The sequence below is a fragment of the Electrophorus electricus genome, chromosome 6 (assembly GCF_041902795.1).
Source record: "Electrophorus electricus isolate QZ-2024a chromosome 6, ASM4190279v1, whole genome shotgun sequence".
Lineage (NCBI taxonomy): Eukaryota > Metazoa > Chordata > Actinopteri > Gymnotiformes > Gymnotidae > Electrophorus > Electrophorus electricus.
In genome coordinates this window covers 17,291,835-17,317,308 of record NC_137502.1, presented here as the reverse complement: position 1 = coordinate 17,317,308, position 25,474 = coordinate 17,291,835, and the positions used below count along the sequence as shown (strand labels likewise).

The 25,474-nt window shown below is 42.3% G+C and overlaps 2 long non-coding RNA genes across 3 annotated transcripts in view; one reads left to right on the top strand and one right to left on the bottom strand.

The window, feature by feature from the left end:
• Positions 1–3,026: 3,026 nt before the first annotated feature.
• Positions 3,027–14,231, bottom strand: LOC118241133 (uncharacterized). 2 transcript variants are annotated; one of them, XR_004775858.2, is made up of 7 exons: positions 14,126–14,231; positions 13,773–13,965; positions 12,216–12,467; positions 11,579–11,742; positions 10,774–11,143; positions 5,420–5,510; positions 3,027–5,319 (listed from the first exon to the last, which is right to left on the bottom strand). It is a non-coding gene; the product is annotated as an uncharacterized LOC118241133 (long non-coding RNA). The 2 variants fall into 2 exon arrangements; XR_014124206.1 differs by having other exon boundaries at positions 11,579–11,672.
• The window catches only part of LOC118241254 (uncharacterized), a 60,312-nt gene continuing 48,314 nt past the window's right edge, over positions 13,477–25,474 (top strand). Inside the window, exon 1 of the long non-coding RNA XR_014124208.1 lies at positions 13,477–13,658. This is a non-coding gene — a long non-coding RNA (uncharacterized LOC118241254). The remainder of the gene's footprint in view (positions 13,659–25,474) is intronic.

Sequence of the window (25,474 nt, the reverse complement as noted above, 5' to 3'; positions counted from 1 at the left end):
TTAGATGTCCCTTTCCCTCTTGAGTCTGTCTCTCTCCTGAGGCTTCCCTTAGCCATTCCTCCATGTTTTTTGGTTTTAGTTTGGTTTTCCCCAGTGCATCGTGGTTGCCATTTCTTTCTGTGGTGTCCTTTGTTCTCCCTTTTTCCATGCTTGGCATGGTGTCTAGTTCTACCCTTTTGTTTCACCTGATCCAAGATCTAACTGTTCTGCACACGGGCCCACCATTGTTAGAGCATGGTTGCTCACCCAGTAGACTGTTGGTGTCATCACCTAGCTGACCTGGGTTAGAGCACACCGGAGCACACTGGTGGCCTCTATCATCACTGCAGGCAGTGCAACTCCTGTAAAGATGGTAAAACATTTGTGCAGTCTCATGCAAAGGTTCGCATTATCTAGCCTACCTTTTGTAGTTCTTATGTTACTGTTGGCTTACTTTTGTATGACTCAGAGATGTTAGTTGGTACCCACAGCAATGCTAACCACCTTTTACAAGGTGAATGACTGGTTTTAATTTTTTTTTTTTCAAAACTTATTTCAGCATCGCTGCATGGGTTGAGAGAGGGACACCGTCCATTGCTATTCAGTCAACGGCTGAAGAGTCAGAAACTGATCCCTGAAGTATTGGAATATGCCTAAAATAAACTGTGCATTGCAACAGATGAGCTATATTCTCTAACTCTACACCTAAAGGTTGCTTCTGATAAATAAATGTTTATAATGAAGTGGGTGCTAGGCATATATTATTAATGGGTGGTAAGTGAGAGTTAGATATGGCCTATTGATGAGATGGTGGCAAATTGCTTATAATGAAGACCTAATGCAATGGCCTCTAGTCCCAGTCATGTCAGGAGACAAAGAATTTTGTTTTCCATCACACCTCACTTTGCACATGAAGGAAATGATAATTACCCATACACTACTTTAAGCCTGATTAGGGGGAAATTCGATAGTATGAAGTCTGTGGGATCCCTAGCAATCAGTGGCAACCATGTTTTAGATAGATTAAGTAAATATTATTATTGTCCTCTTCATTCGAGCATGTACAGATATTTCTACTTTCTAGCAATGACAAACTACAGTAATAGTTATGAATAGTGTTTTCTGTTTGTTCTACCCTGCTCTGCTTGTACCAGCAACAGAAACAAGGACTGGAGCTTAACAAAATAATCAGGGTCTAAAATCTGAAGTATATTTCAGTCTTGCTAGAGAGGTTATGCTCTCTGATGTGTGCCCAGCATGAGTTAAAAACAGCTTAGAGGCTGCAATTCATCTTGCAGGCCAGAGACCTGCAATCCCAGATCAATTATGCAAAAATCCCCACTACTTGAGCGATCGTGTCAGAGGTTTACCTTCAGTTAAAATTAGCCTCACATTGGTTAATATAAGGTCTTAGGGTTTTAACCTGATAAATGTGCACAGTATAAATGGAAGATTCCTGCAGGGACCTGATACCTGCGATATGTTAAACTTTAGCTGGTGCGTGAACAATAAACCTGGCTTAATGGCAATTATCAAGGCATAGGGCCAGTCAGCACAGAGCCAATCTGTTATTTTGCCAACCAAAAAAACCCCAAAAAACAAACAACAAAAAAGGATCAGTGTGGAATGGTTATGCAGTGAAAAAGAAACAGCAAACCCCCAATATATGAACAGAATGAAAATGCTATGTATATCAGTGCAGAATGTTGCCTGTCAAACAATTAGCAAGCACTTTATATGCAGTGTTTATACTTTTGAACAGTTTGAATCATAACAGCATTCGTGACAGGACATATTAACCAATGTAGGATGAGCTGAGTGAATTTTCCAACAGACCTTACTGAAGAGGAACAATGTTCTGACACAGAAGAAAGCAATAGGCTTGGGGTTGCTAGGTTTCACAGATGATCAAAATTAGTTTAATTCACTGTCAGAACATGTCTTCGGTGCTGCAGAGCATGTAACCTCAGTTATGCAGGACTATGCTATCTCAGAGATAGTTTGTGTCTTTTGGATGACACCCCAATGGTTTTCAGGGCTGTAAACAGCAATAAATACAGTCCATGACAGTTCAAGCCTACTTTTGTGTCAAGTGTCTATGTGTGCGCATATTTATGCAAGTGTGTGTACACAGGCTAAGCAGAGAGTGACTAAGCAGAAGAACACGGAAAAAAGCAGAGATGCCAAGTCTCCACCTTCCTTTTTCCCTGTGTGATCTGGCTGAGCCTGGAATGCCTGCTTGGGTTTACTGGGGTCTGGTCCAGGCCTCCTTCTTCCTGCAGATTAGAAGTGGATTAGCCAGCAGCACTGTGCATGTTGGGTTGGGCTGGGGTGTAATTGCACGGCTGGTGGTGGCCAGGCACCAGACAAATAGTTGTGCTTGTGGAACTGGGCCCCAGCATCCCTGGAGGGTCCAAAGCCTAAGGATCATGCAAATTAATGCTGGCTCCAAAGCCAGACTCCTGCGGCTCGATACTCTGCAGCATAGCTTTAAGATGTTCCTTCGTTTGGGATGGAGGGAAAAGCAATATCACGCCAGCAGGGTGGCACTTCAGTCCCACCATACTCAGTAGTTTCAGGCAGTGGTAGATTGCTGCTTTTTTTGTGTGTGTGAAACCACCAGCGAAACTGAGCATGCGCACATACACGTTTGAATCCTTCAGCCTCCTGACACGAATCAAGTGGAGTGTCTTGCAAATCCACCCATTCAACAAAACAAGCATTTTCATTTGCCACTGGGAAAGGCCTGACTGCTCATTGAGCAACTCAGGAGGTTTATCTCTGCTGATTCTCTGGTTTATAAAAAAAATCCATTGTGCAGCTGTTTATTTAAAATGACATGAAGAGGAGTCTCATTCTAGATGATAATTATCCTTTGAGGCTGAAAGAGAGGATTAGAAAGTGGTGCAGTCTAGGAAAGGCTCCTGCATCTCCTGCTGTTTACCCCCAAACCACTTACAGACAGGCTTAGTGTAGAAATTTGGCAATTTCTGTCTGTAAATGAATTACGTGCTCTACTCATGAAGAAAAAATCAAATTACAAAATATTGGTGAGGCAAAGAATGTTAGTGTATTAAAGTTTTCTAATTGTTCTTTTGTTCCCAGACAAAATATAAGGAAGGAATTAGACAGTAACTCAAATTTTAACTTTATCACTCATACAATATTCTACATAATGATCCTGTTTTACTCACAAAAGATAGCTTAGAACTTGGTGAGAAGTGAGACCAGTCCAAGTTCTTCATCTTGGAAAATGCAACTCTTAATTCAACTTCACTGGTTTTGGAGTAGTACCATAAATTGCCGGACAGGACATTGTTCATTTTAGGTACACTAAGATTAAAGGGTGGTTTGCTTGTGTATAGAGTCTTGATTTGAAGTTCTACCAGGGTAATATCCATATTTGTTAATGAGAAACCAATTGCTTGACTCTGTCTTCCTCTCGTTCATCCAGTCAGCAGGCGCATCGGAGTCACACAATAAAGTACCTTTAACATTAAAGTTGGGGAAGTCAATGTAAGATTCCAAAGATAAAATGGAAATAGAGCACATCTGGGCTTTTCTAACACCTCCACCTTTAATACATTCTCTACCTGACCTTCTTAGCTTCCCTCCTCTATTACGCTATCCATATTTTGGTCTTCCCATCCTTGTTCCACTTCTTCTGTTCAATTTTTTTCTCTTCTCAGCTCTGTCTCTCCCCCAGATGAGGGTTGAAGGACGTTTAACTGCCCGTGTCCAGCAGTATTGAGTGTCACCCCATCACCCCTGTCCCACCCGTCTCCCGTTCCACCAGTCCCCAGGCTGCCAGGCACCTTTTGTCTCTTGGCTGGATGTTACACTTCTGACACTTTCATTAGTGACGCTACCTGTTCTTTCGGCACCTGCTGCAATGTTCTTGTTGGCTGTCTCTTCCTCTTTTCCCCTCATGACGTAAATAGGTTGAACAAAGGTGGTGTGTGAGCTCATCGCAGTGGTAAGTGCAGCCGTGGTGTGTTTCAGGCAGCACGAGTTACTCTGCACATAATGAATAAAATCTCCAGCTGGTGTGTGCCTTAGTACACAACAAGAGAGGCCGAATTTCATTCTTGGACACAAACCCACGCACACAAAGTTGGTTGATAACTTTTATGCCATATGGCAGCTGACCGCACAGCAGCATGCTTTCTGCTCTTTCATATAGACAGGAAGCAATATAAGTGCAGTTACTGGGTACTCATGGCTACCATCCCAATGGATAATCTCAGTAACCACCCTTACAGAAGATGATGATTCCCAAGTGGTCTTTAAACTCTGCTGTTCTCACTCTTCCATGCAGTGCCTCTCAGTATGGCTTGGAGGGTTGTGAAGTGTTTTCTGTGTGCTTAGATTGAATATGATAGTATTCAGTCATTATGTCCTACAGTAGACAGTGAGGGTGGGGTCTCTGTCCTCCCTACGCGTCACATGTCACTCACCACAGAGAATGGTTGGGGGTGGGGAATCTAGGGGAGAGAGAGGAGTTCAGGTGGGCAATGTCACTAGGACCTGACCTGTGTTGGCTGTGAGAGATGGCGATAGTTGGAATTGATCAGAGGTGAAAGACATCACACAGCTGTACTCTTTGCACTGGCGGATAACCCCATTTCTATCACTGCCTCCCCAGGCTGGCTGAAATCAATAATCAATACAACACTCAGATACAGATACAGAGCACAAAGATCAGGAGGAATAAATGGGGAGAGGGATACAGATCAGGAGAGATTGGAAAAAGAATTGGAAGGAGTGCAATGCATTGTGTATTAACTACAGGCAATATGGCACGAACAATGAAATGAGGAAGTGTGGTTGCACAGCACACACATGGTGTGTGTGTGTGTGTGTGTGTGTGTGTGTGTGTGTGTGTGTGTGTGTGTGTGTGTGTGTGTGTGTGTGTGTGTGTGTGTGTGTGTGTGTGTGGTCATTCATGTGTATGATTCAGACTAGCAGATCAAATGTGGTCCTTAACTAAAGCATGTACATCTGTGTTCGTCCGTGAAAGAGAGACAGGCCATGCATGCAGACTCCTGTCCACAGCCACGGGCAATGCACATTGATTCTTTCCACACAAGGGACGTAATGTATCCTCGGTGGGCCGCAACTGGATGGATCGGCGAGCGGCCATGCACCCAGTGCGATACGGAGCACCAGCTTACTGATCTGCATCCGTGCCTTGTCCTCCTGGCACATGCCCACTCACAACCGTGACCAAAAGGATCCACCCAAGCAGACGCTGCCGCTGCTGGTGCCACCTCCGGGGCCCACGTGCCCGCATGCACGGTTGCTAGGAGTGTGGGGTTGCTGGGCGATTATTCTTCCACGCTGCAATTTGAGTGAACATGGGGTAATATGAAAGGCACATTTTTGCTCCACCGTGCAGTTTAGGTGCAGAGCAAGCCACACAGTCAGGGGTAGGTGTCACCTGTGTGCCGTCCATCTGGTTGACCCATCTTAACACTGGACGCCTGGGGGAGTTTGAGTGACAAATCCCAACACCTCCAAAGTCCTGAGTCCTGGCAAGAGAAATAAGGACTTATCGGCAATGACAGGGGTTAGTGGGAGAGCGAAATGGGCCTCTCCCATTGAGCCCACTCTATGTGCTGACAATGCCCTCAACAACTACAAAACACTAAAAGTAGTTGGTTAATGAGATCTATATGTGCTAGGGCCCTGCTGGGCCACTGTGGCCTCACTTCACTGAATACTGCACTACTCATTCACTCTACATTCTTTTTTTCTCTCTCTCTCTCTTTTTCCCTCTCAACTCTTTCTTTCCCCCACCCTCTGAAGGCCCAGCTTAGTAAGATGGATGGTTCCAGTCCCTTTACATTACATCCTTGCCACAGTCCCCCATCTTGATGTTTCCACCTCTCATCTCCCAGGCTACACATATCAGATAGAGAGATGAATAGATGGATGGATGGAAAGATGGATAGATGGAAAGAAGTATTGCATGGGCCATTGTGGTTCAATAACCCGATTATCCTCATTTTTGTCCTAATCAGGGGTTTGCTGCTCCAGTCCTGAGGCTCTACAGCCCTGCATGTCGTTAAGTTTCCCCTGCTATTCCCCTGATCCAGCTCATCAGCTCATTATCAAGCCCTTCATGAGCTGCATCAGGCATTCTGTGCCAGGGAAAACCTGAAGCAATACGTGGAAGTGGGTATTATTTTCAGTGTCCTAATTAACCTGGATGTAATTTTCTTTTTGCTGTAATTCATCTTGTTTATTTTAATATTGTCTTTCTTATAAAAGTGTGCAGTTAAATTGGAATTAAGTGCTTTGATGATGGTTCTGTTGCAAGCACACTATTATTGGTTCCTCCCCCTCCTTAGATACTGTTGTAGATGTAGCTATGTAGTGGACACTGTGCAGAAAATAACGTTTCAAAAGTTATTTTTACCTATAATTTGCAACATGAAAGCTGTCATTTTCAGTAACTGTATACATTTAAACCATAGGAAGGTATTTTAGAACACATTTTAACAACTAAAGTAACCAACCACTTGTATGTGACTTAATGTAAAGAATATACATAAATAGTATTTATAATATGTATTTATGTGATAGAACCAATTTGATTTGATATAAATATCACCTCCTGATAGTTTAAAAATGTATTACATTTGTAATATCAAGAGCCATCAGGAAGTTAGCCAAGAATTTATTTGAACAACAAAACTCCAAAATGGCAGTTTTTATTAGGTTATACCATTCTAGCACACTCTTTTGTCTAGGATCCCTTACACATCTGAAGCCTAAATCTTTTTAGACTGTTAAGTATTATTCACTAAGTATTAAGTACTAAGTATTAAGTACTACAACAGTAAGGGAACTGAAAACGTTCATCCAAAAGCCTGCTGGCACTGAAGTCTAAGTGATGCTATACATAACATTACCTTGATTAATTAGTGTTTGGCCATTTAGCTTTATGTTAAAGCAGTGCTATTTGGGGGGTTGGGGTGGGGAGACAGTAAACCAAGAAACACCTCCTAAAACACCTCCTGATCAGAGTGGTCATATTTTTAGTAAAGAGTATTCTGTCAGCCACAGAAACTCATATCTGGTACAACAGGTTGTTGACATGTAGACACAAATATTTATTTGTGGTGGTAGAGCAGGCTTGCCCAGGGATACGGTGATTTTACAGAGCAAGCAAACCAAAGTCTGGCCTATACCATAGGATATCTTCTCCTATTAACTTTTTTGTATTTATTTTTTATTAGAGGAGTCAGTGACACTGCACTAGAAAGGATACGTTATCAAGAAATCTTTATTTCTGGCAATTGGTGTCCCACAAAGAGATTTAAATTTGTGTCCTTGCAGTGTTAAGGCCAGAGCACACCAACCGGATGAACACAAACAACCAAGAACACACACTAATGTTAATTTTATGTGTGTTTTTCAGGAAATGGTTTGTCCAATTTGACAAGTTCTGTTCATATCTGTCCATGTTTGGTAAAGTTCGAGCAGTTGATCATAACTTCTTCTTCTGTGCACCAGTGTATCCATAGAAACATGGGTCACGCTTGTCTTATTACCATAGTGACCAGTTCACTGAATCAGCTGTTTGACTGTTTTTGCATTGATAATTACATCGTTTTGGACAATAGAAAGAGAGGCCGTTGGCTTTCCTATTCTGTCCAGTTATGTCTGTTCGGTGTGCCATTGGCAGTCGTATTGAAAACAACTGCCAATAATCAACATTAGAATGTCAGTGTTTGTCTTTGAAGGTTTGGTAGGTGTGTTCTGGCCTTTTTGCTGGTGTGTTTCCATCATTGCAGGAGGCAAAAAAATAATTAATTAATGTATTTATTTATTTATTTATTCATAAGTGGCTTATTTAAATTACATTATTTAAATAGTCCTTTTATAGGAGTTCAAGTCCAGTTATGTACAGATATGCATGAAGGGAGAAAAATGAATTGCATTGTTGATATGATGTACAGCACCAAATTGTCAGATATCATGTATACTAAACCATGCATTCAGCACTCATTTGACTGTTTGAGTCTGCATGCTCCTTTACTGATCTTAACTACACTGACTGCAAGGGTTTCTATGATCTATGCATAGAGCACACTTTATCTGCTTTACAGCTGTGATGAAGTGCCCCCGGAGAGAATAAGGCATAGAGGGAGGGAAAGAGGGAGGAAGAGAGAGAGAGAAAGAGAGAGAGGGTGAGGGAGAGAGATGAAAATGGAGGAAAAGATAACCCACCTAATGGGGCTCTAATGGTTTTATAACCCATAAGATAGGCTAAAGCATATAAGGAACATCAGTTCAGGTGCCATCGCTTTATTGAACCTCTGCTCGGTGGTCCATCACTGTGGGATGCTAAAAGCTAATGAATGTGACACTGAGCTGATTATTTTGCCTGGATGAGTACAGTGAGGATTCTGCACTGCATAAACAACTCGATCATGGATAAGGCCCATCAGTCAGAGTGGTAATATTATATGGTAAGCAGCTACATGATGGATGTGGTTAGTTATTCTGAATGGTGCCGGTTTGAAGACGATGTTGGATGAGCACCTGCTCTGCATATGTGAGAGCCATCCGGGAAAAAAAGATAAAAAGGTCAGAGAAAGAGAGAGACAGAGAGACAAAGAGAGAGAAAGAGAAAGAGAGAGAGAGAGAGAGAGAGAAACAGAGACGGATCACTGCATAGGGAAAAACCTTAGAAACCATTCCTACATTGTCTTACAGCTGTACTGTAGGCAACTGAAAGGTGTTGGTGATGAGAAAAACAGTGAGATCAAACCAGGGATGGGGAGGTTGTTTAAAAAGGGTTTGATCCCTTCATCAGTTCTAATGAGTTTTGGGAGGAGACTGTCTATTGAGACAATCAGAGCCCTCAACACTGACTAACAGCTTGGCAAGTAATTGCCATAGACTCCCGCTTTATCCCTTTCTTTCACTTCTCTCTAGCACACTCCTTCTCTGTCTCCTCCACTCTTTTTGCCTTTCTTTGTCCATCCCTCCATATCTCCCTTTTTCTATTCCTCATACATCCAGTCAAACCTGTCACCTTGTGTATATATCGCTCTCCTTCTACAGTTTGTATTGTTTTGCTGTCTTAGAGTATCTATCTGTATTGTCACCAGCAAATGTACTTTTGCATGTACACACTCACACACAAATGCATGCACATGCACTCACACACACACACACACGTGCCTGTCCCATCCGCTCTTCACAAACCAATCAATCGATCAAACACAATCAATGCTTTCTCTGGCTTTTTGGCCTTGCTGCTGCTTCTGCCCCGAGGGCACCCTCAGAAATTAAGAGGTCTAAAACAGTGAATTAGGTGAGCAAAGCCAATTTACAGAGCTCCACCTGGATTTATGGATCCAATTACTACGGAGCTTCACCTCTTTACATTGCTCCCTTACTTTCTATACTGCCCTGAACATCCACATCTTCAGTCAGGCTTGCTTCCCTACCCAGTTTAGCACATGTATACATGTGCCACAGGTCTGCAGTTCATGATAAATGAATAAAAAACAAAATGCTTAGATGCCTCTTAAGGGTAACCATTCAAGAGTTTAGCTTTGCACATGTTCTGTATATCAGCATCAACGTGTGATATGATATCATATGCTTGGTACTTGTAATTGCTTCATAAAAGCAGGCTTCTGGTGAATCCAGAAAAAAGTATATAATTCATGACATAAAACTATGGGATTATGGTTATGTGGAGTGTTTACAAGAGTAGATTTGTCATTGGTCCAACCATGCTAACTGGCCAGTGAATACACTTCATGTAGTTTTAACTATCCTCAGGATGACTTTCAGAAGATATAAACAACAGCAACTGAGCAGTACTGCAACACAGGAATTTGAACAATGTCCAATACTAGTCCTACAACAATATCACATTTAGCTTGTTACCATGGAAATATAATTAACCACAAAAAATGCCAATAAAATGAAACCCAGGAGACACTGCAGGGGGCTTGGCATGCTGGGTACTGGAGTCTTGTTCGTAACTTTATAATGAGAAGGAGGTGAGTGGAGGGAATTTGGGGCCGATATTAGAGGCTGATGTGTTTGTATTTATGTGGTTACCCATGACTTTAATGTCACTTCCAATCACTTCTAATGTCACTTCCAAAGACTTCTAATTACTTTGGTGCTCTGTGTGTGTGTGTGTGTGTGTGTGTGTGTGCGCGCGCAAAAGGGTATGTATTACTGAAGAACTGCCATTAATCTCTATTTTTTGACTTGACATTGCCCAGGAAAAAGGTTTTTAAAGAACTTAGAGAATCACAATTTCCAAGAAAAAACATTAAAATCACAACTTTTGTGCAAATAAATGTAACTACTATATTAGCTGTGTGCCTCACATTTTGAAAAAATGAAATTAACTTGAGCTTAAATTGCCACATGGTGTGTCCAGGCAGCAGAGCTGACATTCTGAAGGGTACCCAGGATCTGGTGCGCTATTCTGCCTGGCAGGGACTGTATGGCCCATCACTCCTAGGAAGGCCTATAGCATCGCTAACAGTCTTTGAGCAGCAGGGTTTCTGAACATAAACTCCAGGACGTAATGTGTAATTAACGATGCCATTTAATTCACATTTATGCATTTTTCATTGCTAATGTTTGGCTTGCTGAAAAAAAAAAATCTCAGAATATAGATATTTTTGTGTATCTTATTGTCTGTGTTCCTTCTCTCTCTTTCTCTTTGTGCGAGCATGCATCTGTGTTTGTGTGTGTGTGTGCGTACGTGTGCATGTGCATGCGTGTGTGTAGACACTCTTCTCTCACAGGCAGTGTTGATTGGATTCTGTCAGCCCAGCCTTGCTGTGCATATTAATTAGGCGGAGAAGCGACCCACTGCGCCCTGGATCACACTGCACACTCGTCCTTCTGAGAAAGAGTGAGAGCAAGAAAGAGATGGGTAGAGAGAGAGAGAGAGAGAGAGAGGGTGGGGGTGAAAAAGAGAAGGAGAGTGGGAGTAAAAGAAAAAGGGAGAAAACAGGAGAGAGAGAGAGAAACGAGAAAGAGACCGAAGGGGGTGAAATACTGAGCTTTCCTTCCTCTCTTCACACCTGCAGGTGTCACTGCTGCACTGTAGGCCATAGAGACTCTGCAGCAGTGCATCATGGGATTCTGACATGATCTCCCCAGGTAAACCCTGCAGAGGAACAAGAGGGGATGGGCTAGAAGGTTAGGGTGAAATCGTTTCCTGAATACACATACTGGCACATGCTATGATCATAACACCCGTGACTCATGTCACTCCGCTTCAAATGCTCACATCAACACTCACCTCACTGCTTCCTTCTAGTTAATTATCAAATGCAACCTTGGCATTTTGACTTGAGAGTTATGTACATACAGAATTAGACAGCAAGAGTATCAGAGATGAGTCATTGGATACATTACACTTGTAACCTTTTGTGAGAGAGAGAGAGAGAGAGAGAGAGAGAGAGGGAATGAAAGACAATGTGGCATAGTGAGACTGAGGTATTTTATTGAAGAAGAAAGCATGTTTGGTAGTTTAGTAGTTTGATAGTTGCTGGTAATGTGTCCCATTTCTATTCCTTTAAACTGAACAGGGAAAGTGTACCTGGAGAAAAGTGGTGTACAGGCCACTCAGCTGTGTTGGCCATGCGCAGCTCTTGTGCAAAATCCTCTTTAAACAGGGCACTTAACAGAAGAGACTGCAGTGAGGAGACAAACGTCCACAAGAGCGTGAAACGCCTTCTCCTGCTCTTAATCTCGGATTAGCTCCTGGTTAAGAGGCAGTAAATTATAACAAATGAGCAAGCAAAAAAGTGAGAGTAGTTGGCATGAAAGCATGTGTGCCTTTTTCAACAGCATTCAAATGAGACTCAGTGATATTGTACTGAAGACTCTGAGAGAAATGCTGAACCATTCATAGGAATCCTGTGACAAGAACAGGGTAGTATGACAACAGATTGATAGACTGCAAATAGTAGTAAACTGTCTGATTTAATTTGAAAAAAGACACCAGAAAGCAGGTTAGACTGTTGATCTGCTATTTTAAATACCTCTAATGAAATATTTCAAAAATGTTTAAACCAAGGTGATAATGAAAGTTTGGGGGGGGGGGGCATAAACCAAAGATTTTTTTATGTCCACCAATAACATGGGTGCCAGTTCCTGACATCACCTATTCTGACAATTTCTCCGACATGTGATCGGAAAGTGCGGTGATGGTAGGTCCAAGCCATGGTACTCACCTACATGCTATACAGGCAATTATAAGAATGTGCTTCTGGTTTGAGAAACTGGAGCAAACTGGCTTTAGGCATCTGTCCACACCCATGCACATGGGTTGGGCTTCATGGATGTTAAGTAAAAATGTGAGCATGTCAGAAAAAAGGGGGTGTGGTTGGGGAAGAAGAAAAAAAATGGAGAACTGCTTCCCATGTGAAGAAAGAGCAGTGGAATGATTAATGAGGCCCCATCAGAGAGGTTCAGGAGGAAAAAACCTGAGACAGAGACAGAGAGAGACAGAGACAGAGACAGAGAGTGACAGAGACAGAGAGTGACAGACAAAGAAGAAAGGCCAAAACAATCTTCAACTTGGAAATGTACTTTAAATCAATTTTCAGAAGAAAGCAATAAGTGAAGAAAACACCAGAGTACAGAAAAATCTCAGAAATAGAAAGTATGTCAGATAGGGAAACTACACTGAGAAGAAACAACAGAGTCCATAAACCTGAGACCAAGGAGAATATGACTGAGAATCTGAACAGCAAAGAAAGGAAAATGGACAGGAGTCCAGAAAAGATCAAACTATGTAGAGATGACCATTAAGTGTGCATGCATGCACACACACAAACACTGGATGGTATTTGTGTTATTTAGTAATCTTTCTCTTCATATTTGCTGACAGCACATCCCTGTGAACTGGGAAGACAGTATCAGGTATATAATGTGGATTTTGCTGCAACTTTCCTTTCTATTAGTGAACCATATAATTTTTTCATAACATAACAGTCACTACTGTGTTTCTCACTGCTTATTGTAAATGGCACCCTGGAGTGATGGAGCATCTAACACACACCAGGTATACATTTTCATGCATGTTCACTGTTCTATTGGGACAGTTTGTATTGTATACAGCAAATGGCCCTTTTATATGTTTACTGGCTCAAAGAATCATCAGAGTAGCTTGATGTATGCTATCTATCACGCACGCGTGCGCACACACATAGATAGAGGAAGGATATTGTATTTGAACATTGACACTAGCCCTCATGCAGTATTTATCCTCATGAAACAACGTACGATACAAATCTCACCAACAATCTGTGAGAAGACGATGGGAGAAGGTAGGAGAATCTTATCTATGTGCATCCATCAAGTTACGCGCAATTGCCTTTGAAAGACCCACCCCTTCCGCTTGTTTACTTTTCGCAACTTCTCTCTCTCTCTATCTCACTCTTTTTATCTCCTGCCATTTTCCTTCTCATCATCTCTCTCTCTTCTCCTTCTTTATTCTCTTTCCTCGACCGCACCCCGCTGCGCACAGTCAGCGCGTAGGGGCGCAGCGTTCAGCGCGATAGCGAGGCAGAGCGTGCTGAAAGTCATTAATCATAGGAAGAGTCGCTTTCCACGCCAATTAACGCCGCTTCGCCAGCAGCCCCTCGGCTTCTCACTTCATGACAAACGGGAAGGTGGGTAGGACGATAGCGCGCACACAGCAGTGAAATGGGGGGTAAGGGTCATGATCCAAACAGGAAGGAAGACATTCTGGTTCATTTTTTAAATCTTCGTCAGACGGGACTTACCTGAAAGATTGTATATAAGTACAGAGCGAATGTCTTTTGCCGAGCCGTTTGCGTGGGAGAGTTGTGAACGAAGCGGTGTCAGACAGAACGCGTCAGTGACACGTGTAGTTTCCCGAAGGAGAAATAAAAAAAAGTAGATAATGCAAACATTAAAGATCACTCCTGCAGATAAGTTTCACTCTGATGCGAATGCCTATAAGAAAGATAAAATAAGATTAAAATAGATATATAGATACGAAAAACAAACTCGAAAGAATAGGGTCTGCTGTTTCACACATATAATCGATGATTCCTCCTGTATCACGTATCTGTCTATTTCTCTTACATAAGTGAGCATAAAGGCACGCGCTGACCTGAGCTGAAGTGACGGGTGCCTCTTCCGCTAGATTAACCAGATGGGAGAGGTGAAAGCAAGCGAAGGGATGATTTGAAACGTTCGTGACGCTATATGTAATCTAGCGCATTCACGGCGTTCCCTGTTTATGCATGACTGTCAGAGCAGGTTTTATGGGCTATACGACATGGGCTGTGGGCTTAAACAATACATGCTTTCCAATAGGCGTCTGCACGTAGCGCGCACACTTTTCGAAAGGACTGCGATTGACAGGTGGCAGTTGTTGATTCACGACATGTTCAACGACTAATTTATTATATCAACCTAATTTAACACAGTGCAGTCCTTGAAAGATCATTTCTATGACGCCCATTTGAAGTTAAACCAAGAGCAGTTTAACCATTTCAGTGTCACTTTATTGGCTATGAAAAAAAACCAACATTTGTTTTGGCAGCTATGGTGCTTACTTTAAAGAACATTTCAGAATACAGAATAACAGAAAAAAAATATGTAAAGCAACAAAACCAAATGCATATAACTATTATGTAGAAATAATGGTGGTCTTGCAGTTTCTTGGCAGAATCAATCAGAGTCACACCTGCTCCGTTAACCATTGCTGAGCTAATGTTAAGTGTGGGGTGCTGTTGAAGCTTTGTTAGGAGCAAACTGATGAGGGTGATCAGAGCTCCCCTACAGCAGCGGGGGAGGATGTAGGTGATAGCGTGGGCCGCGTCCTTCATTAAAGGGCTAAAGTATCCTCTGTGCTTACAGAACATTGGAGAACTAGCTTCTAATGACAGTGGTGATAGCTAGTGTGTGTCTTTGTGTGTGTGGTGGGGTGTGTCCACTATTCTAGTAGTAGTAGAAATATGCATGTGAATATGTGAGTGAATATGTACGTGTTTTGTTCTAATAGCAGTAGACGGTGTGTACAATCATGGCCAAAAGTTGAGACTGACACACACATTTGGTTTCACAAAGTTTACTGCCTCAGTTTTTAGATTCTTTTGTCAGATGTTTATATGGTATAGTGAAATACAATTATAGACATTTCATATGTTTTTTACACATCTAGTTTAAGCAAAGACTTAATATTTACAGTGTTGACCTTTTTTTAAGACTTCTACAATTCACCTTGGCATACTGGATATCAGCTTCTGGGCAAAATCTTGACTGGACTGATGGCAACCCATTCTTGCCTAATCAGAGCTTGAAGTTTCTGTGTTGTTTGTCCACCCTCTTTTTGCGGATTGACCACAGGTTCTCAATGGAATTGAGATCTGGGGAGTTTCCTGACCATGGACCCAAAATTTCAATGTTATGTTCACCAAGCCACTTGGTTATATCTTTTGTCTTGTGGCATGGTGCTCTTTCATACTGGAAGTTGTTCATCACCAAATTGCTCCTGGTTTGTTGGGAGAAGTTGCTCTTGGAGGATGTTTTGATGCAATTCCTTATTCATGGCTGTGTTCTTAGGCAAACTTTTGCGCAAACCCACTCCCTTGGATGAGAAGCACCACACACATGAATGGTCTCAAGATACCTCATTGTTGGCATGACACAGGACTCATGGTAGCGCTCACCTTTTCTTCTCCAGACAGTCATTTGTCCAGATGTCCCAAACAGTCTGAAGGGGGCTTCATCAGAGAAAATAACTTTACCCAAGTCCTCTGCAGTCCAATCCCTATACTTCCTGCAGAATGTCAGTCTGTCCTTGATGTTTTTCTTGGAGAGAAGTGGCTTCTTTGCTGTTCTTCTTGACACCAAGCCATCCTCCAAAAGCCTTCGCCTCACTGTGCATGCAGATGCACTCACAATTGCCTTCTGCCATTCCTGAGCAAGTGCTGCACTGGTGATAACCTGATCCCGTAGCTTCATTCTCTTTAGGAGATGACCCTGATGCTTGCTTGACTTCCTTGGGTGCCCCAAAGCCTTCTTCACTGCAAATGAAAATCTCTCTTTGAAGTTCTTGATGATTCGATAAATGGTTGAAATAAATCAGCTGCCTTGTCCTCGTTAACACTTTCTCCTGAGCTAACGAGAAGATCACTGAACTTGTTAGCAGGCTATTTTGTGGCAGGGCTGAAATGTAGTGGCTGGAATGCAATAATTATTGTTCATTTTCATGGCAAGGAATGACTTTGCAATTAATTGCAATTCATTTGATCACTCTTCACAATCTAGAGTTAATGCAAATTGCCACCATAAAAACTGAAGCAGGAAACTTTGTGAAAACCAAAATTTGTGCTAGTCTCAAAACTTTTGGACATGACTATATATGTGTGTGTGGCAGATAGGATTTTTATTAAAGATTCTTTATTACCCACTTGCTGGGAGGGGGTTAATGTGCCATGAAATCTGAACTTAAATCCAAGCTCTGGGGCCTCCACTAAATGAAGCATATGTCTGTATCTCTGTGCACTATGTGCATGTGAGACAGACTGCGCTAATTGGATTGATCTGCTCTACTGATAAAAGGCTAATGTATGACAGGAAGTGGATTTCTTTTGTGTCTTTCGTTTATGCATGTCCACACACTGGCATAGCTCAAATAACAAAAAACAAAGTGGTCATTTCAGTTCTGGTATGATCCTGTGCGCTGCTTGGCTTCCCTTCTGATCCAGGATGGCTGGCAAAAGGCTAAAGGAATTCAATGCGATCTAAACTCTTGCAACTGTGAGAGTGAGTGAGTCAGCCTTCTCTCCTCTCTGAACCATTCCCGGAATTCAGTCCTCGTTCACACCAGAGAGGAAGTACAAAACACTATTGACTGTGGTCTCATGAAATATGCATCCAGATTATTAGGATTCAGCTTTGCTTTTGACTTCATTCATTCCCTTGCCTAATTCAAATCTCTTCCCAGCAAGTGAAATGTATACTTTCAAAAGTCGTATCTGAACCATTGCATCTGGGTGATCGATTTCTAGCTCCCTCTTGGTCTTAAATGGAGTGTTTATCCTGGGGTTCCTCCCTTCTCCTCTGGCAGTCAGTTCCTACCATGCCTCATCTATATACAGGTGAGTATTAATGTTATCCCAAAAAAGACGCCAGTGAACGCAATAGTAGCTCTGTGGTTCTGCCTGGACAGATCTTTGTGACCTTTTGGAATATATACAGTGAAGTGGACATTTGGCTCCTTTGACTGCCAACAGCACTAAAAAATAATTAAATAATTAAAACAGACAGCTTACACTCTATTTAGTTTCTCCTAGAAAGACTTATTTCAATCCAAAGGTATTTTAACATATTTGCTGCATTTTTGAACAACTGCCAAAATGTCACAGTTATCCTTCTTTCACGCCTGCATGACTAATGCTTACGACATCTCTCAGTGTGCCGGGGCATATACATGGATTATGGTGAAGTTCAGTGGGAGCTTAGGTAATGGGAAAGCTCCACGAGTGTCACTCTAGAAGAGCCGATTGTAGAAGAACAGATTCTAGAATGATGGCATGGTGTGAAAGGTGTTACAGAAATAGAAATAGAGTAAAGGCTGTATAGTGTGAAAAGAGGGGTTTTTCCCAGTGTAATGCTGTCTTGCTCTTCTGTCAGACAGTGCTTCTATCCATATCAAAATAGCACCTTAGTTTTTTCCACTTGCTTTACTTAGGATTTCACTATTCCACCACTGGGAACTATTTCATTTCTTTCCCACAATGCAGTTCTTTGTATCTCTGTGACTTTCAAACTGAGGTCATGGATGCGAGAGATTGTTTTCCCTGTTGAATTAGATTGCTGTGGTCAGATTTGGGAAGTGTGTGCTGGTGTGATTATATTTCTTTAAAGGATGAGAGGTCTCCGTGCTTGTGATGTGTAATATGTTGTCCTGGAGGTGTAGGCAATTAACCTGCTCATGCATGTCTGTTTGCCATAAGAAGTTTCATAAGTTTTGAGTTTCTAAGTTCCAAATTTAATCTTGTAATATTTTGCTATTTTGCTAGAATGGCTAGAACTATTATTTTGAACCTGGCAAGCAGCCTTTTAATTATCATTTTAATTATGTTCTTCTATAATGGCCCTAAAACGCCATCGTAGCAAAGGGAAGGGATCTGGTATAAGAACTCCCCTAGCTAAAAGACTTATCTTAAGAGTCTCACTTTCGTCCATGAAGCCAAGGAGTGTGAGAAAAATAATTTCTCTGTGCATTGGTGTTTGTGGCTGGGTTAATGGTCATTCCTCTGAGGTTCTCCAGCAATTCCAAACTGCATGTCTATGGGAATGTTTAGTTGGTAGCTGGTATGATGTAACATTCTGCTCCTCTGTGTCTGGGATTAGTGGAAAGGACTCTGCCCAATTAAGCAGGCTTCTAGTCCAGTGCCTAAATGTGCATGCTATCAATTCCTTAATCATGTCCGAGCATCCCACATCCCCAGCATATTATACCACCACCACTCTCCCCTCAACTTAGAAGCATTTCTACCCCTTCCTCTCTTTTTCATTTGCTTCTTTCCTGCCTCATCCTCTTGTTTGAATTTTCATCCTCCCCCAGCACTCCCTCCGCCTTTTGTTCTGATTCCGTTTAATCCGCTTTTCCAGTTGGTGTGCCAGTGTTTCCCTGGTTTTCCCCTGTGGAGCGATGCTGGATTAGAACTTGGCAACCCAGGCGCCTGTCGTCCCCATTCCGGAACCCTTGATTGCTCATTGTGCGTTTTGTTCCCTTGTTTGATTATTTGTTTTCCTATTTTATTCCAAAAAAACTCTGATCCTCTCCAACAGCACTGAAACAATCCAGTTATGTGAACCCCAGTGTTGGATCAGTTCAAAGGAGAAACATGGTGCTATGGAGGGGAGCTGAGCTCTGGAAGGGCATCGGGCAGCTCTGGAAGTTCCGCCTAATCGCCTTCCATACCCCTTTCAACCTCCCACCCCTACTCTCCTTTGATGGGTTTTCACTCTCACTTTGTTTCTAATCAGATGTAGCTAAGAACATTCTGATTTAATAAGACCACTGTGATAAATATCTGATTGGTGCTAGCCTTGTGAATACACCTTGGCACTCTGGGAGAGATGCCATCTCTGATTACAATCTACAGGTGCTACGTTTGTCAACCTTGTCACCTGCTGTTGGGTAATGCAATCCCTCTGGCTCCTAATGAGCTGGTTCTCTGTATGTTCCTTCATGGGGGAAAATAAATAAATAAAAAAAAGTAAAAAAGAAAGGCATCCCCGAACTCGGAGATCAATTATCCAGTTATTCAGATATCTGGCAGGAAGTGAAACAAATGAGTTGGCGGAGCCAGTGAGCGGTTAAATGTAGGACTGATGAGCACCGCTTACCACAATTCTGCCCCCTCCTCACGACTTTGACACTCAGTTCCAATCTGCTCTCGTGACCAAATGTGCTGTACTTTGAATATGACCTTTCTGAAGAAGGGTCCTGTTTTTTTTCACATACTGACAGATTGTAAGCTAGTGTATTAGCATGTGCATGATGGCAGACAGATCGAAGCTCTCGGATCTCTGATTGCTTTGGCAGTGAGTGGGGGACTTCAGAAGCTAAAGACATAATGGATGATGCTAATGAGGAGATGATGGCAGCTGAGTGGCAGATCTTCTGAGGAAATGAAAGCGTGTACACACTCCCTTTTAATGCGCCTTAATGCGCCCTTGCTGTTGTTGATAATTGCTGTTAGATTTGTTTGGGATATGGTCTATACATGATATGTGTGAAACTCATAAATGAGGAAATAAGGAAAGGTGCATGAAAGGTTCATGAATAGCTCATTAATACTAAGTAAACACACTTTGCCTTCTTCCTTTCTCTTTCTCTCTCGCCCCACTCCCAAAACAGACATATTGCAGTTTACCTGATGTACAAAGGCATGTCATTTGGGTAATTATTAAAATCGTGTGTGGTGCAGAAGGAACAACTACAATGGCCAGAGCAATGGGTAGTCTGGCCTCTAGTGTTCATGCCTTACACTGTAAGTTCAGTAGTGATCCTTATGTGAGGCTGGCTTTCTCTGTTTCCCCAGTATCTTTTCAAAAGAAATACAGTATGCACGTACTATTACCATATCTGACAATGCATAGAAGAGGCATGTTTGAAAATAAAGCAAAGACAAGACAAAAAAAGGAAAAAAAAAGGAAGGTATTCACAAACCAGTTCTTGAGAACTGTCACATTTTCTTAGTGGAAGCATCAAAGACCTATTTGGTGTTATTACAATAAGTATACCAGCTTACAGGTTACTATTATATAAATATACCATTGAGGTGATGTACTATTGAGATCTGTGCTGCAGTTGCTGCCAATTTCTCTTGTTGCTTTATGGGTTTTTTTTGCACTTCTCAAACCATCGGTCTGAAGAGAATAAGAAAGATGGAGAGAGAGAGAGAAGGACAGAGAAAGAGAGAATGTTATCCTTCAAATTCCAATCTCTGCACCTTCGTGCCTTTAGGTTACAGCAGAGCGGGTACATGTTCAGCTGTGTGCAGACGGGCCTGCATCTACTTTTCTTGAGTATTCCCTTGCGCAGTTCTCACAGACCCACTCACAAGTTGTGGCAGAGCTGTTACAGAACTCCTTTTCTCCGAATGCATCAGACTCTCAGAGGAGGTATGAAGACTCAGATGACCACCTCCTTCTAGAACAAGCCAGCTCTGAAACGTAATCAAAAAAACATAACGGTGCTCCAGGAGAATCCATCTCTTACAACAAGAGGATTAGCCCCACGATTCAATGCAGCTGCACATGCTTATGTATGTCGTAAATATGCCATGCACCACACTGCATCGCCATCCGACCTATGAGTGTGAGCTTGCTGTTTGTGGTAAGGGTCTTTGCTGTTGGTTCATTAAACTCACCTGAAGTGACCTCAGCTGCATGCAAATTGCCTGATAAAAATGCAACAGAGCATGCTAGCAGCACTAAAGGAAATGTGGTTTACCTGGATTTGAAGTCTATGGGCCTTCGATATAAAAATAATGCTGTTTCTACTAGCAAAACCTAAATTAATGCAGTCATTTGAATGAATGAGAAACATTTTCAGAACTAGTCTTGGTTTTAATTAGAGTTCCAGAGTTTTGGTACTTCCTGTAACTCCACTTGAGCTACATTAACCTGCTCAGAGCTCCCCACAGCCTACGATGGGTGAATGCATAAGTGCATGGATGGATAAATGGATGGGAGAGGCATGTATAAGGGGGCTGCATGTCAAGATATAGTTATTCAGAAAGTAACAGATAAAAATATTTATTCCAGCCAGTCCTGCAGACAGAAGAACAGAAGAAACATAGAAAAAAAGGAAACACAAACTCACTCAGCAAAAAAGATAAACTCCGACTAGTACAAAGGAAACTGTACTGAGTATGTAGAGTTAAATGCAGCACTAATGAAGGCAAAACAAAAGTCTAATTTACTGCGTGATCTGTCTGATGCTGGTGGGGGTCACCGCTCTCATTAGATTCGCATCCCACTGTTTACTGACTCCTTTTTGTTCTTCTCTACACTTGTGTACTGATGAATGACAATAAAGAATCTTGAATCTTCAGAAGTAGCTCTTCCAAGTCTTCCATGCTGAAAGCCAGCACTGTTGAAAAGGCTATCCTCTAAAATCTTTATTCAGAAATGTCTTGGTTATATCATCCCACATCCTCCTCTGTATAACTCCATTCAAACTGCCCTTCTAGAAGCAGTTTGTCATAATACTTTTCAATATATGCATGTACCGATTTTCAATCTAATGTGTTTTATTGTTGTCTCACCATCCCTGATTGGCTGTAATGGGCCAGGCTGTCATTCTACCCCCGCCACTGAAACATCATTGGTTCCCTTCAGGCCCAGGTCAGGCATTGTTGAAGCAATGACTTGTGTTTTTTTTTTTTTTTTTTCCTTTTAATAAGCTCCCTCTTTATTATCTGATATAATCCCATTCAGACATGGCCAGTGTGGAAAATAGGCAAAATATTGTATTGCCCCCTTCAACGCTCTTTCATGAAATTTCAAAAGAGAGATTTAACTGTTCCATGAAGGGAGGGGAACAGACGCGCAAGGATGCATTGTGAGGTTCTGTTTCTCCCAATTTTATGGCAAAATAACTCTCTTTACCAGGATCCTCCATGCTGATAGTGGCAAACTTCCCTACAAATGATTACTGTGGCTCTTACTGCTATTTTAAACACCACTGGGTACTACTACGTGCCCACAACAGAGAATTTGGAAGGTGTGCCGTTACCAGGTGGTGCTGGCCACTTGTTCTGTTGGTTGGGGTCAGTAACGCCATGCCTCTCACTCAAGCTGAGCTCTGAAGTGGAGGGACCAAAGCAGTCAGAGCAGGTGATCAGATTTCATGGCATGGAGCACTTACAAGCTGGAGCTGAGCGAGGCATGATCGTACTGCTCCCCACTGCGTGTGCTCGTCAATAATTCACATGACTCTTTCAGTATCAGGGAAGCAATTTGACCAGCTTGTAATGCCAGTGCAACAAAGTCTCTCTCTCTCTCTCTCTCTCTGTGTGTGTGTAAAATTTTACAATTAAGGATTTTGCCTGGAAACTGGTAATCCCAAAATACTAATTCTTTCATGATCTGATTTTGGTTTCAGAATGTTTTCTACGGCAAACACACTCACACTGAAGACATGTACATTTGCTGCGTGCATAGATGCACATACAAAACAGCAAGCCATTTTTTTGGTATTACTCTGGATGTTTGTGGATATTCACCTTCTCTACATTCTGCTGGATCATAAACAGTAGCTCTCCCTGGCTGGAGTACTAGCCCACTCCTGCGTAAACAACCATAACATGAGTCCGAAAATCAAACCCGAAACTAAAGCACAATTGGGAGTAAAACAGCAGTCTGTTCTCCAGGAAGCTACTGCTGAGTGTAGAGAGGTTCTCTGCAGCTGTGTCTATAGTGCAGCAGTACAGCTGAAATTGCTCCTGTGCAGAGGTCACTGTGGCGAGGATACCCGAGGTGCTGGACCCAAATCGCTGGCCCACAGCTACCTCGAGCACTCCACGAGGACACGAACCACTAAGCATGACCGAAGAAGTGTTGAGAGAAAGGCAAGTTGTCTCCATCTTTAAAGACCAAGGGGCACAGAAAGATTTCAGAGCTGAAAATTAGGTAGACTGCCACTGACCTGTACATAAGCATATATGGTCTGTTGCTCTACATTCTAAAGCTTGTGGAGATGGTAAGTGAAATAATACATGTAAAGAAATCTATAAGCAGCATAGTATATGAAAGAAAGAGAAAGAATGAGGGAGAGAAAGAGAAGGTGGAGGGGGGGGGGGGGGTGAAGAGAAGGGACCAGCCGCACAGAGGAGAGAGAAGCGTGATCTCAAGCAACAGAAACTTTGTTGGAGGAAATGTGAAGTCTACAAAGGGAAGGTCCCTCCCCTACTCTGCTTCCGCTTTGCCAAAGAAGTTGATGTAGGTGGTTAAATTCTGGCCTACGTGAGCCTCTTTGATGGCTAGCTACCTGCCCTCTGCTCAGCAGGTAAAATCCACAGGAGCTTTAAAGGGTTAGCTAATACAGAGAGACAGTAGTACCCTCCTGTCTGTCTCTCACGAAAATATATATATTCTCCACCACTCTGTCTTTCTCTCGTTTTTCCCTTCACCCCCCTCTCTTTGAATCAAAGGAAGAGCTGTGTCTTGTGTGCCAGCAGCTGTCAGTTCCTTGCATTTCTCCTCTCTCTCTTTCAGTTATCCATGCCAAAAGATTTGACATTTTTTGTTCTACATGGTTTCTATGGATTTGGCTCCCTCTCTTTGCAGTGGCAGCGCTGTCCTGTAAGCACTGAGTAAGAAGACCATTCACATTAGGCATCTGCCTGCAGATCTAATGACAGGGCCAAGTTTATTTCAAGTCTTGAAAGCACGGTTAGATTATGTGATAATAATCGGCTCCACATTGTACATAAACTCACTTGTTATTTACATTCATTAGTACTATTGTCATTTTTTGAATATGTAAAGGCTTCCAATGTGCACTGGCTGGTAACTGGGCTCACTTCCATTTTGCTCTGTCACCCACCACTCTGTCCTCTCTCTCTCTTTTTCTCTCCCCATCTTCCATCCTCTACACAGACCACTCTCATTGTCTTATTGTCTGTCTCTCTCTCTCTCTCTCGCGCGCGCGCACACACACACACACCCTTTCTTCTCAGAGGATGAGTTAAGCAAAAAAAAAAAAAAAAAAAAAGAATTATTTTTGGACATGCTCTCACGCACACCACCACGACTCAATCTGTTCGTCATGCTGGGGTAATGAACAAATCAACGCACCCCACATCGGCTTTGTGGGCCGGCCAGCCGACCCCAGCCCTCGTACGGCTGCGAAGGCGGAGCGCAGAGGATCAGCACCATCTGTTCTCCTGTCGGCAGGAACTGCCCTGTCCATGCTTTCAGCCAACCGGCACTTTCCACCCAGCTCCCAGTCTCGTCTTTAGCCTTGGTTCAGGCCAAATCGTCAACTTTTCGGCTACGTCTGATTCATTTCTTGTGGCGGTGAACATCTGGGTAATACATTTACAGGACAGAAATGCCTCGTTAACAAGCTTGTGCGTTGTGGTAAGATATGTTATCTAATTCCCAAATGCCATGGATACCTGAGTGCTCCCAGACAGCAAAGACATTAGGCCCCATTCAGGGCCTGAACAGTGCTAAGGGTGCCAAATAAAGTTAAAAGCTTGTGTGGGACATCCGTTGCATAATGCATGACATATCAAATCTGCCATGCTATCTCACACTTCAAGTCTTGGAGAGTTTTGAAATTAGATCTGACATTTCAAATCTGCTGACTTGAGATGTTTGGTAATTCAACAAGAAGAAGGGAAAAAAAACTTGAAAGTGTGTCTCCTAACATTTAGTATTAAGATAGTTAGTAATATGTTTCATTACTTATCCAATTACATGTGTAAGTGAAACTAATCTGAGACTCCATTAAAACAAGAGACCTGGCAGCATAAGGTTAAACAATGGCAAATTACATTAGCCCCCACGGCCTGCTTCTTTGTCTGGGCTATGACAAACCTGCTGCTGGCCCTTCACTCCTTTCACTTCAATGGCTCATGGCTAGACTCTACACTTGCTCACTGTCGTCTTCAGTGTTTTTTTGCTTTTTGTTTTTGGTCTTATTCATTAATGTTAATGTGGAAATTGCAGAGACTGGTGTTTGGAAACTTGTCATTGATGCAATTTGTAAAGTAAATGCTTTGTTCATTTGTCCAGGGGTAAGCCTTGGGTGGCATGGATGACCAATTATAATGGTAGATGTGGAGTTGCATTTGAGGTGTGGTCATTTTTGGCAGTGTTAGTATTGTAAGCATGTTTAGAAGAAGGTAAATGAGATGGAAGCTAGTGGTTTGAACTGGCTGAGAATGTCTTCTTGTAAGCGGATGTTTCCATGTTCTCT